Here is a 17,268-nt window from a genome sequence, read left to right on the forward strand (position 1 = left end):
GGAAGCACGCTTTTTGAGAGAGTATTTCCACAAGAACAGAATTTTGAGGCCCGAACAAGAAGTGTGGCGAGAACAATGATCAAAATCTGGAAACTTTGTCGAGAAGTGGCCTCTCTTATATCTGATCATCCGGGATGGCAAACCAGGTATGGCGCAAGAAATCATCTCTGGAAAGATTGTCTCCCTCTGGCAGATCTCATAAAAGACGATGATGTAAAAGAATTAGCAAGATGGATGGAGGATAAGGGGATATGAAAGCTTGCGGATATATCTCTATGGGATAACCAGGATTGATGGATCAGTTGGCATAACGACAACATCCCCACTAAGCTCCAGCAATCTTGGGATCTAATGATTAAAGCGTTAAAAGGTTACGCTCTTGTAGTTACTACAAGACTAGACCAAAGGATATGGCATGGCAGCAAATCAAGCAATTATACAGTCAAAGCAGGTTACAATCTTATTGTTCAAAATCTACCCCAGGGTAATGTGAATCTTATTTGGGGGAAAATCTAGAACTATGATGGAATTCCGAAAATCAACCTCTTTTGTTGGGAAATGGTACATGGAAAGGTATTAATTGCAGAAAATTTAAAGAAGTGCAACATCCATGGTTTGTCCTACTGTGTATTATGCCAAAATGCGAAAGAAGATACCCCCCTTCTATTTTGGAATTGCTCCTTTGCTTTGGAGGTTTGGCATCTGGCTTTAGCTCCTGTCTTTGGTTTGGAATGCATTCCAAACTCTTGGGAGGCAATGTTTATTTCTTGGCATTCAAAATTCCCATCGCAGAGAAAGTCCAAATCAATTGTTTCAAGAAGTTGGATGGTTGTCCCCAAATTCCTTTGCTAGTTTATTTGGATATCTCGCAACCATGCGATATTCAAAGAAGAGTTCCCAAGTGCTTTGGCCGCTTCTTCTAAAGCGTTATCTTTGCTCTTTAAGTCAATTTCAGCGAAAGTTTATGAAAAAAAAGAATTGGAGGAGCTCTCCCCTTCAAAAACGGAATGGTTGAGATTAGAACAGTATTCTCTTCATGTTGGCAGCTTCAAATATAAAGGATTCAAAGGAGTTCAGAAAATGGAAAATAAATTTGGGACAACCTGCATTGTTCTTTGATGGCGCCTCAAAAGGCAACCCTGGGGAGGTTGGAGCGGGAGGGGTTGTCATTCGCCCCGATGAAGAAAGAGTGATTCAATTCGCTTGGGGGCTAGGAATCTCAACAAATAACCAGGTGGAATTTCTTGCGTTATGGCAGGGTTTGGAATTGGCTCTTTCTAAAGATGTTCGTCAAATAACAGTTTTTGGAGACTCCATGATAGTGATCTAGCCGGTTGTTAAACTCCAGGGAAATAATGAGCAACTCCTTCTCTCTACCTTGCATCGAATCAAAGTATCGTTGGACAAATATCACAGGATCGAATTTTTTCGCATTAAGAGAAACCTCAATAAGGAATTCAAAGCCTTAGCTAATCAGGGTGTGCAGTTGGAACAAGGAGTTTTAAAAATCGATAATGTTTAATCCATTATCAAATATATCCCTTTATATTTATCAAATAAGCATTAAATTGTTTCTGGGGAGAAGTTCGCATTAGTTACTAAGTTGATTCCCTTTGGCAACGCACTATATCGATCGCTCATTAATTATGTCTTTATGGAGGCGTGTTGTCGTCGTGGATAACTATGTTGTAGAGGACACTTGAGTAGTGTTCGTCAAGGTGAGATCGACTCAGGACAGATGGATAACGCTTGATTTAACTCCCAAAGTAGGTCGAATGTGGGAAGTTTCATTCATCACGCCCAATTCTCAGTTCGTTGGAAATCTTTGCTCTGAAACTTGCTATGATTGCAATCTTTCCTTAATGAAGTTTGCACACTTGGTGATGTTGGTATGGCCCGGCATTAATGATGCTAGGAATAGGAATGTGGTGAAGGAAGAAGGATCGAACATATATAAGGACCATCGAGGTGCGTATGGAGGTAGAGGAATTGCTTCAAGGGAGGCAATCTGTCAAATTCTCATATCTATCCAACACAATATCCAATTCATGGAGCAAAATTTAGGAGTTGCAGAAGAGGAGTTAGGGATCTTGCTCTTGATCGACTCTCTGGAGTTTGTAATGTCCCTGATCTCTTGGCATACTGAGATGCTTATGGCAAAATCCAGGGCTCATACTAAAGCACTTAAACAGCGTCTAAGCTTGTTGGAGGTTAAGATGGACCAACTACAACTTGTGAATGAGATGCTTGAATTTTGAGTGAAAAACATGACTTGAAATGAAGAAAGGCTGGGGGATGATGAACACATGCATGTGAATGAAGATAAACGAGAGCAAATTGACCAGGAAGATCAATTGGACGAGGAAGAAGGCAAAGGCCCTAATGAACAAGATTTACTCCAATTCATCACGTTGCAGAAGCAGAAGTCTAGGTCGCCAACAATCCACACGAAATGTAGTTACATTCTCTTTTAGTATTTGGTTATGTTATGTAAATATGTAGTTTTTCTAGGAATTTTTTAGAGAGTTAATGGGAAGAACCAATTTCAATATGTTTTGTGTAGCTCTGGGTTAATTTTGAAAGACTAAAGTGGAGTTTGGGGATAGAGGCAACAGAATTTTGGGAACATTATGTAAAAGGTTTTGGGCTTCAAACCAAGTTTCTTTAATGCAATGAATAGTCATTCCTTTAAAAAAAATTGTAGCCAAATAGAGGTGGTTCTTTTTCAACAATCCAATGAAGATGCACTCCTCACCAATGTTGATAACATCGGCATCGACAAAAATTGAGCAAGGGTCAAGAAAACATCTTCTTGGAGAAAACGGGAAAAATAAAAAGCCAAAAATAGGAAAACTGCAGCAATCATTAAAAAAATACAAAATATATTTACTTTTTTCAAAATTTTAAACATATAAAGCAACAACAACATCATATAAACACATTGGCACATAAATATGCAGAAAGCACTAATATATATGATGATGATGAGGGTGTCAAATAAAAAATGATACATCAAAGTCAATATTGAATCTTGAAGCCTCATCATCAATATCACCCTCTAACCATTAAAATAAGATAGAAAAGGTTTAACATGTCAAATCGAGATTTTGTTTGAGTGATGGATACATTTTTACTAGGGTCATGACAGAGGAGTTCAACACTAACACTAGCATTGAGGTATATAGAGGGATTGGTACTCTTGATTAAACGTGTTTTCCATACCCACATACATGACAAAATCGAATGGAAATGTTCCAATCATCCAAATCTTGAGATCCTAAAAAATGTTAAGTCCATTGGATTTTGAGTGGGATCTAAAATTCTACTTTCTCCATACGAAATCTAATGAGGTTTGAACCAATCAAACATCCTGAAACAATTAGTGGTAATGTCAAAAATTTAAGTAAATGGAAAATAAATGAGAATGTCACTTTTACTTCTTTAGCATTACCATTAATTACATAGCATTAGTAGGGCCTGGGAAAATCCACTTGTTCAGCACTTGGAATCCCTTCTAACAATACGCATTAACCCTCAAAAACACTCCAACTCAATGTTGCATAAAACGCCCACCCCCCTCGAAGGATCCAAATTAGGGACCGCGTCCCATACGGATCTGTGGGGGATCTATCGTCGAATCCGCGGTTCGGAAATCTAGAGCCACAGAAATTAAAAGTGGCATTCTCCTTTATCTTTCATTTTCATCTTTTTACTTAAATTTTTAACATTACTATGAAATGACTCGGGATGTTTGATAGTGGTTCCAACGTCATCAGACTTCATATGGAGAAAATAGAATTTCATATCCTTTTCAAAATTGTTAACTCTAGATAACAATGGCATGTTCTATGCTTAGAAAAATTTACTTCAATGTTCCTTTAGTAGCCCAATGACAATTTCAAATTATTTCCAGTAGCAATCACATTACCCATTAATCACATTGATAGTAAATGAAGATAGAACATACAAACATATGCAAAAGACAAGCAAAGACAAAAGGACACCAAATTTGGTGGATACCAGGGAAAATCCCCAATGTGGGGAAAAACCCTTTGATCAAATCTTATTATTATTCAATAGTTTAGCAAAGAGAGAGAGAGAGAGTACAATAATCAAATTCACTTACCCAATAAACAGTGAAATCAACCCTGTAAAATTCCGCAATCAATTTCAGCCCAAACCAGAACATCAACGCTGATCAAAACAGCAACAAAACTTCACCAAAGCAACTCGATCTTCCTTGGTCAAACTCATTCTGAAGAGGAAGTCAAACGCAACCCAAAACAGCTTGGTCAAACCCAGTCAAAGGAGAGAGAAAATCTCTTGTGATTTTCTACAATCAAAACAGAAGTCAATGCTAGTCAAACAGTCCCAAACACCTCGATTTATGTGCCCAAAAATGTGGCCTAAGGAGATCAAAATTTTTCCCTAGAAAATGCAGTCAAACTTGGTCAATGAAGCCTTGGTCAACGTTGTCCTGAAACTTTGAAATTTCGACCTGCAATCTGACCCAAAAATGCGTCCTTCATCCACAAATGTGAGAGACACAGAGATGATCACCAAGTTGTACGAACCAATCATATTAGGAGAGAGAAGAAATGATGAGTGATGTCCAAGTGAGGAGGGAGGTCACTCCTATTTATACAATTCGTTGAGGGTGAAAGGACACATCTATTGGGCTTCTTGAGCCTACATTAAGTTGAGGCCGACCTTAACAATTTGTGCATGAGAGAGAATAAATTCAAAATTCCACTTCTACTTGTCTGAATGAGATGATTTTTATATCAAATTTGGACCTCTCAAAAGAGGAATCCAATGCAATAATCATCTTCATCATTTGAGTTGTCCCAAAGTGGAATTTGGCCCTAGTTGCCAATTTCAACACTCCTCAGCTAGGGAAAATTCCACATGCCAATCCATCGTCGTCATCATGCCATCCTGTCATCGTGTACCAACTCTGTCATCATTGCTTTGCTTTGCTCTGCAGAACCATGAAGTAATAATGAAGAAGTGATCGAGAGTGAGTCACAAGACCTTACCACTCTCCACTAACAAAAGTCAAGTCCTTGATTCCAGATCAAGTTGTTGAACAACACGCATCCTAGTCATAGGGAGTACTGTAGTACACGATGCGCCCATCGGTAGTGCTATGCTCCCTAACCACTTTTCCCAACTCATTGGCCAAATAAGAGGTACTTCCCATGAGTCTCGGTCTCCATGGGTAGGATGTATGTTGGGGCATCGACAAGAGAAGGTGAACCACTCATCCTGCTCATATGCCATAGGAGAAGGTGAACCACTCATCCTATGCATATGTCAATCGTAGAGGAAGGTGAACCACTCACCCTGTATATAGCACACCACTAGGGGAAGGTGAACCACTCACCCTATAGTCACTCATAGTTCCAACAAGTACCCCAAGCCCCCAGGAGCTCCCAGAGCTCAGTGTCCAACTCATAACGGACCCTCATAGTTAGGTCTTTCCACGACTCCAAGTCTATCTCGGAAGGTTAAGAATTTGACCTTCCCTAAAGGCTTCGTGAGAATGTCGGCGACCTACTCATCTGTCCTGATGTGTTGGAGCCTTATTGCTCCCCATTGTACCTATCCTGAATAAAGTGGTCCCTGATATCAATGTGCTTGGAGCAGTCGTGGAACACAGAATTCTCTGAAAGGCGAATCCCACTCTGGTTGTCATAGAAGATCACGATGGTATCCAACACGTGCTCAAATAGCTCGCTAAAGAGATTTCTCAACCAAATAGCTTCACAACAGGCCATACTCACAGCAATGTATTCAGCCTCGACGGTGCTTAAAGCAACTAATTTTTGCTTCTTGTTCATCCAAGATATTGAAGCAGACCCCAAAGAGAAGCAGCACCCAGACATTCTCTTACGATCCGCCACATTGCCAATCCAATCAACATTTGTATATCCATGAAGTCTCAAATTTCACGCAGTGTATATCAGTCCATAGTGGATTGTGCCTCGGAGATATCTCAAGAGATTCTTGGCAGCAATCCAATGAATGTGATGAGACTGGACCATAAATTGACTCAACGTGTTCACAATGAAGCGTATGTCAAGACGGGAGTTTACCAGGAACATCAGGTCCTCCACAAGTTGACGATACTCGAAACGGTTCACTAATCCGCGCCCAACAACACTTCCACATAGCTTCTTGAAGTTAAGTTACATCAGAGTAGACATGGACTTACAATCCACCATCACACATCTCTCAAGTAGCTTCACAATGTATTTTCCTTAAAAAAGGAAAATCTCGCCTGGCTTTTGCCAAACCTCCAACCCTAGGAAATATTGCATCCTAAGTCACATGACACGAAGACACGAGACACGAAGGACACGTAAATACGAGTATTCAATACGAAACGCAGCGACCTGGAAACAGGACATGAGGGACACGTTTTATATATATTTAATAAATAAATAAAATATATATATATATATATATATATATATATACCGAAATATAGTTTTTTATCCATATTAAATTGCAGGCTGCAGCTTATCTAATCAAATTAAAATATAATTACTTCAAAGTTCACATTTCGTGGGCTTAAGTCGAGGAAGTTGTTCCAGATGATGTTGGGCTTATACAAGAGCTATCCTCTTTTCAGAAGTGTCTTTGCATGAGTATGTGGAGAATAATGATAAGAAATTGGTATAAATCTGCCTTAAATCCTAAGTATCTCTCACACTTTGGGGTAGTAAATAATTATACATTGGAAATGATTCCTCTTGCAAGTTAAATGGATTGGTTAGTCAATGAATTAATACTAGTATAGGAAGGGATTTGGAGTTTAACTAGCATGACATTTAATAGTATCATGGAATTTCAGTTTGAAAGAGGGCACAACCACAACATATTTCCATATTATTACACTGTGATGTGGAGGAACTGTGTAAAGGATCAAAGAAATGCAAGAGTGATGTGGCAAATTAAATGTAGTGTCTGATTAGTGGTGAGAACAATAGTCTGAGAGAGTAAGAAATATGATCACGTGCATTCACATAAATACTAGTTGGTTGGTTATAGAAATACCTATGCCAAATGTAAAATTAAAATAAATCACAAATATAAGAAAGAATTAAAGATCAATAGTCATATTAATGGATCCATGCACTTGTTTATAAATATAATAGTGATTGACCTAGCTATATATCAAAACTTTTTCTCGACTTTCATGGATCATTCAATGCCATATGCAAACTATGATCCTCTCTCCACACTCAATTTCTATAATATAGCCCTAAAGGCTACCAAATTCAAATAAACTATGGTATTCACACAAGTATATCACGATATGCATGAAATTCACTGTCGACTATAGCACGCTTATCAATTATTAACCTTCCACCTGTATAATAAATAAAAGAGAAATGTCTACCTGTTTGGTCCGAGGAGGGTATCACAGTTGCAACAGGTGGGTGGACAAAATTGAATGTGTTGCATCAAGTGATTGGACAAAAACTGATTGCATTGGTGCTGGTTGTTGAACAGAAATTGATTGCGTAGTTGCTGATTCAAATATTGCAGGCATTTGTTGAATAGAGACTAAAGGCGTTTCAGCCTGTGGTTGAATAGAAACTGAAGATGTTGCAACTGGTAATTGAACAAAATCTGAAGGCGTAGCAGCTAATTCAGATGTTGGGCTTATACTCGAGGAAGTTGTTCCAGATGGGCTTTAAACTACACATTTCGTGGGGTACATATTCAACGGGAGGAAAAACATTAGGATAATGTTTTCGATCAACCGAATACTCGTTTTCCAGATGAAGGACACGACGAAAACACCAGAATACGTTTTACAGGACACGATGAAAAACGTTTTCGACGTGTTTTAGGGCCGTTTTCGTGTCCGGCACGTTAAATACGAGACACGGGACCTTGGAGGACGTGTCCTGTGACTTAGACTGCATCAGTCCTAGGTCCTTCATCTTGAATTCGGAAGCCAACTCCCTCTTGCATTGATAAATGAGAGGGTCATCACCTGTCAGAAAGAAATCATCCACATAAAGGACTAAAATGAGAGGCTTGTCCTTTTCAACCTTGAAGTATAGGTTTGGGTCAACTTCACTCCTTGTAAATCCCAGCTTCATAAGATAGCTATCTATCCTCTCATACCAAGCCCTGGGAGCTTGCTTCAACCCATAGAGAGATTTCTTCAACCTGCATACATGTGTCTTACGATCTTGAACTTTGTACCCCTCGGGTTGTTCTACATAGACTTCCTCCTTAAGTGATCCATGCAAGAAAGCAGTTTTGACATCCATTTGGTGTAGGCTCCATCATTGCGAGGTAGCAAGGGCTATGATCGAATGGATGGTGGTATATCGAGCCACCGATGCAAATATCTCATCATAGTCCACTCCTTTCTCTTGAGAGAAGCCTCGAGACACGAACCTAGCCTTGAACTTTTCAACACTCCCATCAACTCCACGTTTGATTTTATAAAGCCATTTTGAAGTGACCACTGACTTGTCCTTGGGTCTAGGGACCACTTCCCAGACATCATTCTTCATGATCAACTCATATTCCTCGTTCATTACATCCTTCCAGACTTGGTGTTTCACGGCTTCTTCGAATGTACATGACTCAAATTGTACAATGGTACTCATGGCAATTAAGTACGCTTGGTACCTGTTTGTCTTCTTGCTTTCACAAAATGTTCCCCTTGGTGCAACATGTCTCTCAGCATCTTCAAGAGTATCTTTGAGCCACAAAGGTCTTTTTCTTGAAGTAGAGGGCTCACTAGGAGGTGGATCAATGGGATCCATCAGACCTTCAACATCGGGCATCGGATCATCTGTCAGAGATTCATCCTGCTTTCCTACATCATCATCATTGTCCTTCCTAGGGATAGGAAGATCTCAGACTTTCCTAAGGGCAGAATCTTCATCGAAAGTGACATCATGACTTATTTCCACTTCTCTTTGACCAGGCACATAGATTCTATATGCCTTTGAAGTTTCACTGTAGCCCACAAACGTTCCTTTCTTCCCAGATGCATCTAGCTTGTTTCTTTTCTCTTTTGGCACATGAAAATATATGGGACATCCAAAGATTTTAAAATGAGAAACATCATGTTTCTTACCGGTGAAAACTTCTTTGGGTGTCTTGAAGTCCAATGTTTGATGCGGGCATCTATTTTGAACATACACAGCAGTGTTGGCAGTTTCTCCCCATAAGAACTTTGGTAGGCCTTGGTCATGAAGCATGGCACAAGTGGCTTCTATGATAGTTTGATTCTTCCTTTCGACAACACCATTTTGCTCAGGAGTATATACAATAGTGGTCTCCCTCTTAATGGCAGCTTCTCTACAATAGTCATTGAATTCATTTGACTCATATTCGGTTCCATTATCGGTCCTCAATATTTTGATCTTCTTCCCTATTTGATTCTCGACCAAGGCTTTGAAAGAGCAAAACAATTTGAACACTTCGTCCTTCTTCTTTAAGAAATAGATCCATGTTTTGTGAGAGAAGTCATCCTCAAAAATTGCATAGTACAAATATCCCCCCAAAGATGTTATAGGCAACATATCTATGACCATCTTCCTTACATCAGGTAAGGCTTTGTAATGAAGGTGAGCAAATCTTCAGTGCCATAATTCGGATTGTAGAAAAGTATCGCAAGCCATTGCTCCCAACAGACTTCCTCCGACCTGTTAAAGATCTTCAACCCTAAATCCAAGAGTGAATGCATGTTTCGGGTTCCTTTGCCAAACACTAACCTTCTCATCAACGAATGTCACCTTGAAACCTTTATCTTCCATCACAGAAATAGAGACCAGGTTCTTTTTCAAATCAGGTACATACAACACTTCTTGTAGATGAAGGGTTTGACCTTGATTTAAGTGAAGAGTAACAATCCCAATTCCTTTCACGGGATAAGTGCCATTATCCCCAAGTATAATCTCCATATTTGTCTTCCTTCCATTCAAGTTTGAGAGGGCTTCCTCGTACCAAGTGAAGTGCCTTGAGGCACCACTATCAATCAACCAATGATCTAATGTATTCGGAGGAGAGGTGGTGATAAGGGCAAAAATAAGATAAAATTCTTTTTGCTTTTCTACAACATTAACTTCATACCTGGAGTTTCTCAACTTCTTAAGAGGACGACCATTTCCATATCCAACAGCGGGAGCATTCCTCTTTCTTTTGTTGTTCCTTTAATTGTAGTTGCCATTGCCATTGTAGTTGTTGTTATTGTTGTCATCATCTCTTAGAGTATCCTTCTTGTGAGGACATTCTCTACCAAAGTGGCCAAACTTGTTGCAATTGAAACATCTTCCTTTTCTTCCTTCTTTGAATCCAGACTTGAACCCTTGACCTTGGCTTCTCGGACCAACATTGTTCTTCCTTTTAGCATGAGCGGAGAAGGCAATAGGATTGTTTCCATTTGAGGGCTTGTCTCTTTCCATCATCCTTATTTCTTCTTGAGTGCATCTAGCCAATAATTCATCAAATCCTGGAATCCTGTCATTGTTGAGGATGGTAATGTTTAAACACATCCTATTCTCTTGTAAGGCCTCCAAATGCAAAAAGAGTGAGCTCTTTGTCACTAATAACTTCTCCAATAGATAGGAGATCATTCTTGATTTTGGTAATCCTCATGAAGTAGGATTGAATGGATTCTCCTCTATCCATCTTGATGTCTTTCAACTTGTTCTTGAGAAAGAGAACTTGATTTGCATTATTTACTTTGAACATCCCAACCAGCTTGTCATACATCTCCTTAGATGTTTCCAAATCAGAAATATAGGCAACCAAAGGCTTGTGAATAAAATCAACAATAATTTTCTTAGCTTTAACCTCACCTTTCTTGTATTTTGTTTTTGCAACAGCAAGTGCACTTGAAGGAGACTCCACCACTCTTCCTTTGACATAGTCCATAGCATCATTTTCTTCCAAAGTCAAATCCAAAGACATCTTCCATGCATGATAGTCAGATTTGTCCTTAAGCTTGTCCTTGGACTTGAAGTAAGATGTAGTCCTCATTGAGGCTAGATCCAAGTTCTTGTCCAACAGCTTCCCTTAGTGATTTCTTTTCCTCACTCTTGCTTGGGCTTTGTCTTCACTTGAGCTCTGATACCATGTTAATTTTAGATAACAATGGTATGTTCTATGCTTAGCACAATTTACTTCAATGTTCCTTTAGTAGCCCAATGACAATTTCAAATTATTTCTAGTAGCAATCACATTAACCATTAATGACATTGATAGTAAATGCAGATAGAACATAAAAACATATGCAGAAGACAAGCCAAGACAAGAGGACACCAAATTTGACGGATGCCAAGGAAAAACCCCAATGTGGGGAAAACCCTATGATCAAATCTTCTTATTATTATTCAATAGTTCAGCAAAGAGAGAGAGTACAATAATCAAATTCACTTACCCAATACACAGTCAATTCAGCCATGTAAAATTCTGCAATCAATTTCAGCCCTAACCAAAAAGTCAACATTGGTCAAAACAACAGAAAAACTTCACCAAAGCAACTCGGTCTTCCTTGGCCAAATTCGGCATGAAAAGGAGGTCAAACACAACGCAAAACAACTCAGTCAACCTGGTCAAAGGAGAGAATATCTATTGTGATTTTTTGTGGTCAAAACAAAAGTCAACCTGAAGTCAACACTAGTCAAACAGTCCCAAACACCTCAATTTATGTGCCCATAAATGCGGCCTAAGGAGATCGAAATTCTGCCCCAAAAAACAGAGTCAAACTTGGTCAAAGAAGCCTTGGTCAACAATTGTCAACATTGTCCTGAAAATCTGAAATTTCGACCTGCAATCTAACCTAGAAATTCATCCTTCATCCTTCATCCACACATGTGAGAGAGAGAGAGAGATCACCAAGCTGTACGAACCAATCAGATTAGGAGAGAGAAGAAATGATGAGTGAGTGATGCCCAAATGAAACGAGAGGTCACACCTATTTATACAATTCGTTGAGGGTGAAAGGACACACCTATTGGGCTTCTTGAGCCTACATTACGCTAAGGTCGACCTTAACAATTTGTGCATGAGAGAGAATAAATTCAAAATTCCACTTCTGCTTGTCTAAATGAGATGATCTTTATATCAAATTTGGACCTCTCGAAAAGAGGAATCCAATGCAATAATCATCTTCATCATATGAGCTTGCCAAGGTGGAATTTGGCCCTAGTTGCCAATTTCAACAAAAATTCATCAGACTTAATAGTTTTCAAGAATTCAAGGTCAATGGGATTGTGGCATTTCATTAGATTATATCATATATGAGGGTATGTGATTGGCATTTAATCAAGAGCACCAAGCCCTATATGTACCCTAGTGTTGGTGGTGTTAATTGTTGAACTCCTTTGTCATGCCCTTAACAAAAAATTACCTTTCAATCAAGTCAAAATCATTGATCAAGCATGTTAAGCTTTCTCTAGCATATTTTAAGGCTTAGATTAGGTAGTTTGATCAAAATTGGGCAATGTTGACTGATATCCCTATACAATCGAGGTAGAGGCAAACACTAGACAAGAGAAGAATCTAGATTCTAGATGGTTGATGCTCAAATAATTAATCATTAATGTACAATGGATGCCATATCTATCTTGATTTATGTACAAATATGTATGTTTCCATATCTTCTACAACTAATTTGGTATTTTGGATGTTTTTTAATATAAATGCAAAATAAAATATATGTATATAGTAGACGCTTCGCTTCCTAGATTTTTGGGAAATGTCGCTTCCGCGGATCCGCTTCCAAAAAACATCCCCGCTTCGTGCAACATTGCTCCAAATAGCTTCACCTCCAACTTGCTAGGTGAAATGATAAAAAAAGAAGGCATTATGACTCATGCCCACAATTTTTGTTGAATACTGAGGGGGTTGAATCAGTATTCTTCAATCATTGTCTTATTTTAACACATTCATTCTCAATGAATTAAACCAACTACACAAGAAAGTACCATACAATATTAAGCTTTAACACAGAACACAGTACTCAGAATTTTACATGGACACCCATTTAGGATAAAATCACAAAATTGGTTTGTTTTTATTAATAAATGTAGGCACCAACATATTGTTACAATCATTGCAAGCACCAACTTGCAGGAGACTCCAATCCCCTTTCAAATTTTTGCAGGCACCAACCTGCAAGAGACTCCAATCCCTCTTTCAAATTTCTAATTTGTAGTTAATTTGTCACTGATAAGATCAACTCCTCTTCAATCACCTTCATTGTTCTTCAAATCTTCAATCTTAATTGGTTTCAACATCTTACAGATCTTTGTTGCAATAGCTCTCTATTCTGCTACAGCGCTTTGTTGTCCTTCTACTCTCCAAATTTCAAACAACACTCTTCATTCAATCTCTCCTTACAACACTCACACTCAATGTCTCACTACTCAAATTTGTTTGACCATGTATTTATTAATTTCTTTTGTTCTCCTTTCCAACCTTTACAATGGTTTGGCACCCATGGTATTGTATTTTGACTATAGCATGTATTCTCCTCTCCCTTGTACAATATTACAAAGAGATTTATTCCAAATATTTATGATAGAACAGATTGGATGATTTTTTAAATATACCAAGATACTGAACACTTGCCAACAAAACTCTTCGTTCGAAGCATGAATTGATAAGACTTGCTTCTTTTAAAACACTCATCTTTGTTGTCTTGCTGGTAGTTTCCACAAAACTCAATCAACTGTGTTGCAACCTTATTGATATTTGGTGTTTACCATAACACCTCATTCCAAGGATTGTCGTGTTGAGATCTATGTTACTGTTTATATGAAACCAGATTCATTCCTTAACCATCACGTGTCCCGATTCGGGCAAATCGGACATGATTCAGTGGGACACATGTCCTGTGGATCATGTCCGGGTGCGTCCCATCGGAATGTGTCCCACTTTTTGACCTTCGCACGGCCATAAAAGGCCGATTTGGGCCATTCTAACATCACAATACTCATTTTCTCTTGTTGTGGGTGGCGCGAAGAGCAAAGGGCGTGGGATCATTTTGGAGGCTACTCAAGCAACAGGTAAGTGCATTTTGTCTCTATTTTTTTTTGCATTTTTATTACAACAGTTTGCATGTGCATTTTTTTTACAAATCTGTGCGTTTTTTCTTTATTTTTTTTATAGCTTTCATGGCTCAATCAAGAGCCGCAGGGAAGGGTCAAAGGAAGAGGAAGAATGTCCCCATTGGAGATGCCCCTCCTCTTCCAATTTCATCAGATTCAACAAGTGTTCCCTCTATTGGAAGAGGGGCTGCAACAGCAACTTCAAATGTTGAGGGAAGACAGCAACCTCAAGATAACAAATATCCCTAGTGGAAATATGTCACAAGAGAGCAAGGGCCAGGCAACAAGATGAAAAGAGGAGGCAATGTTGCTTGGAAATGCAACTATTGCAACAATCAATTCATGAGCACATATTACCGTGTGAAAGCTCAATTGTTGGCTTTACCAAGTTATGGAATTGCATCATGTACAAAAGTGTCTTTAGCTAAGAGGAAAGAAATGGAAAAAGAGGCCAACGTTGGTATGGCAAAGGTGGTTGCAACATCTAAAAAAAACAATGATGATCCCCTTCCATTCTTGAGGAAAAGCAGCAACAAATTTCCATTCGAGAGTTCTGGTGGGGGACACGCAGCAAAAACAAAGGCAATGGCACTTGGTCCAATGGGTAAGATTTTTCAGCAAGAGAAACAGGAAGAGCTTGATCTCACCATTGCATTTTCTTTCTATCAAAACTTCATATCCTTTAATGTTGCACGCTCACCTTTATAAATTGAGATGTGTCGAGCTCTAACTCAAAGGGCTCCATCAAGGTATGCCTCCTAGGCCAGAGAAGCTTAAAACCACATTGTTGACGAAGGCAAAGAAAGAGGTGGACAAAATGCTTGAGCCTATTAAATCAACATGGCCAGCATATGGGGTTAGCATTGTTTCTGATGTATGGATAGAAACAGCGTGGCACCCACTCATCAACATCATGATGTCTTCCTTGAATGGTCCAGTTTTCTTGAAATCAGTGGATGCACTTGGACAATACAAGGATGCGCAATATATGGGTGAGTATTTTATTAAAGTTATTTAAGATGTAGGTGTTGATTCTTATGTGCAAATCATTACAGATAATGCACTTATTTGCAAGGATGTTGGCTTGATTGTGGAAGCTAAATATCCACAAGTATTTTGGACACCTTGCATTATCCATTCTTTGAATTTAGCACTTAAATCTATTACTTATGATGTGCTTTGGATTGGAAGCATTATTGGGGATGCACGGCATATCCACAACTTTGTACAAAATCATACAAATGCCCTCACTATCTACAAGGAGTACACCAATCTATCATTGTTGAAGATTGTGGATACACGGTTTGCCTCTTCATTCATCATCTTGAAGAGGTTGAGGGAGGTGAAGACTGCTCTTGGAGCCGTGGTTATTTCAAAGTTATGGTCTTTTTGGAGAAAGACAGATCAAGCAGCCTCAAAAAGAGTGAAGGACACAATGTTAGATGATGCTTGGTGGGAGAGAGTAGATCTACTTATTTAGGTCATGGACCCTATAATTTATTTGCTTCAATTTGTAGATATAGAACAACCCATCCTGGGAGAGGTTTATGAGGGATGGGATTCCATGATTGAGTCTGTCAGAAGCATTATTTTACAGAGAGAGTGCCCCAATTATGAGACATCATCAAAGGCATTCTTCACCACCATACAAGATATTCTTGTCAGCATAAGGGATAGGAATTGCACACCTTTACATTGTTTGGCTCACTCATTGAACCCAAAATACTACAGCCATGAGTGGTTGAATGATGGACCTTCCCGCAGACTCCCTCCTCACATGGATGGTGAAATTTCACAGGGGAGGAAAGATGCATTGAGGTGGATTTTTCAGGATAGAGCATCCCTTGATGAGGTGGAGGATACCTCTGCAAAGTTTTTTCCACTGGCATTTGAGGATATGATGTGATTAGAGACAGGGGGCTAAGAAGCCCTATTCTTGGTGGGAAACTCATGGGGCAACAAGCCCTCCTAGCAATTAGCCATGAGGCTCCTCTCTCAAGTGACTTCATCCTCTTGTTGCGAAAGGAATTGGAACACATGGGAATTTGTATAGTGTCAAGAAGAGCAGGCTTGAGAAGTCCAGGGCAAAGACAATGGTGTATGTGCACACCAACCTTCGTCTTATTTACAGGGAAAGGGATGAGTAGTTGAAGGGAAAGACAAAGATGTGGGATGTCTTTCCTGATGATATGAGTTTGGACAGCATTGTTGAGTTGGCATTGGCCAACTTAGATCTTAATGAACCAGCGCTAAAGCTTGTCGCTTTTGATGATGGTGACATTGTAGAGGGGTCATCCTCCACACCAGCAGATGCAGAGATGACATTGGATACAAAGGAGGAGGATGCAACGGAGGAAAGCAGTGGTGACCATGATGATGAATACAGTGATGTTGACTTTGATGATGAGGATTGATGATTCATGAGCTACCTACTACCTTGAGGCTTGTAGTAGTTTTGTATTTGCTATTTTTATTTGCCATTGGCATTGCTACTACCTATGTAACACATTTTGATTTTGATGACTTAATGAGAAAACTACAGTATCTTGTTTTTCTCCTATTGGATCATTGATGAATATGTATTATGTCACAATTGTATTTGTATGCATAATGTTACTTTGTAAAACTTACATCTAGATGAAGATCTATGTTTGAATCAATGAATTTGTATCATGAATGAGAATTTGTGTAAGAAATATCTAATTTTTAATATATATATATAATGTGTCCAGTTCCGGAGGGTCAACATGTCTGTGTCCAACAGTCGAATCCTTGTGTCCTTCGTGTCTCGTGTCCCTGTGTCTTAGCCAGTGTCTATATGTACAAATTTTGGACTATTATTTGTTGATGAATGGGCTCTTACTCTTCATGAAGCCCGAAGACTCTGTTTTATAATGACTATGAATAAATCCTTGAAAGGCATCTTGCTACATGTAACTTTTTATCCTTTAATAGAAAGTTACGATTTTTTCTTCGGCCACAAACCAAAACAATAAAAAAAGAAATAAAGAAACAAAAAAAAAACACCTCATTCAAAGAACACCGTAAATAGTTACTTTTCTTGAAAAATGTAACTAGGTTCAGTCTTCATAATGACATGTGTAATTATGATTTTATGTAATTGACGTAAAGAAGAAAATATAATTATTTTTGTAATGCTTGAATCATGGGT

At 38.8% G+C, this 17,268-nt stretch overlaps 1 protein-coding gene across 1 annotated transcript in view; it reads right to left on the reverse strand.

Annotated features, from left to right (window-relative positions):
• The window catches only part of LOC149145875 (uncharacterized), a 47,776-nt gene that overhangs the window by 18,310 nt on the left and 12,198 nt on the right, over positions 1 to 17,268 (reverse strand). The gene's annotated exons all lie outside the window — the stretch shown is intronic.

This window comes from Pinus tabuliformis, chromosome X (genome assembly GCF_031772625.1).
Source record: "Pinus tabuliformis cultivar Carrire ecotype Pingquan chromosome X, CPIR1, whole genome shotgun sequence".
Lineage (NCBI taxonomy): Eukaryota > Viridiplantae > Streptophyta > Pinopsida > Pinales > Pinaceae > Pinus > Pinus tabuliformis.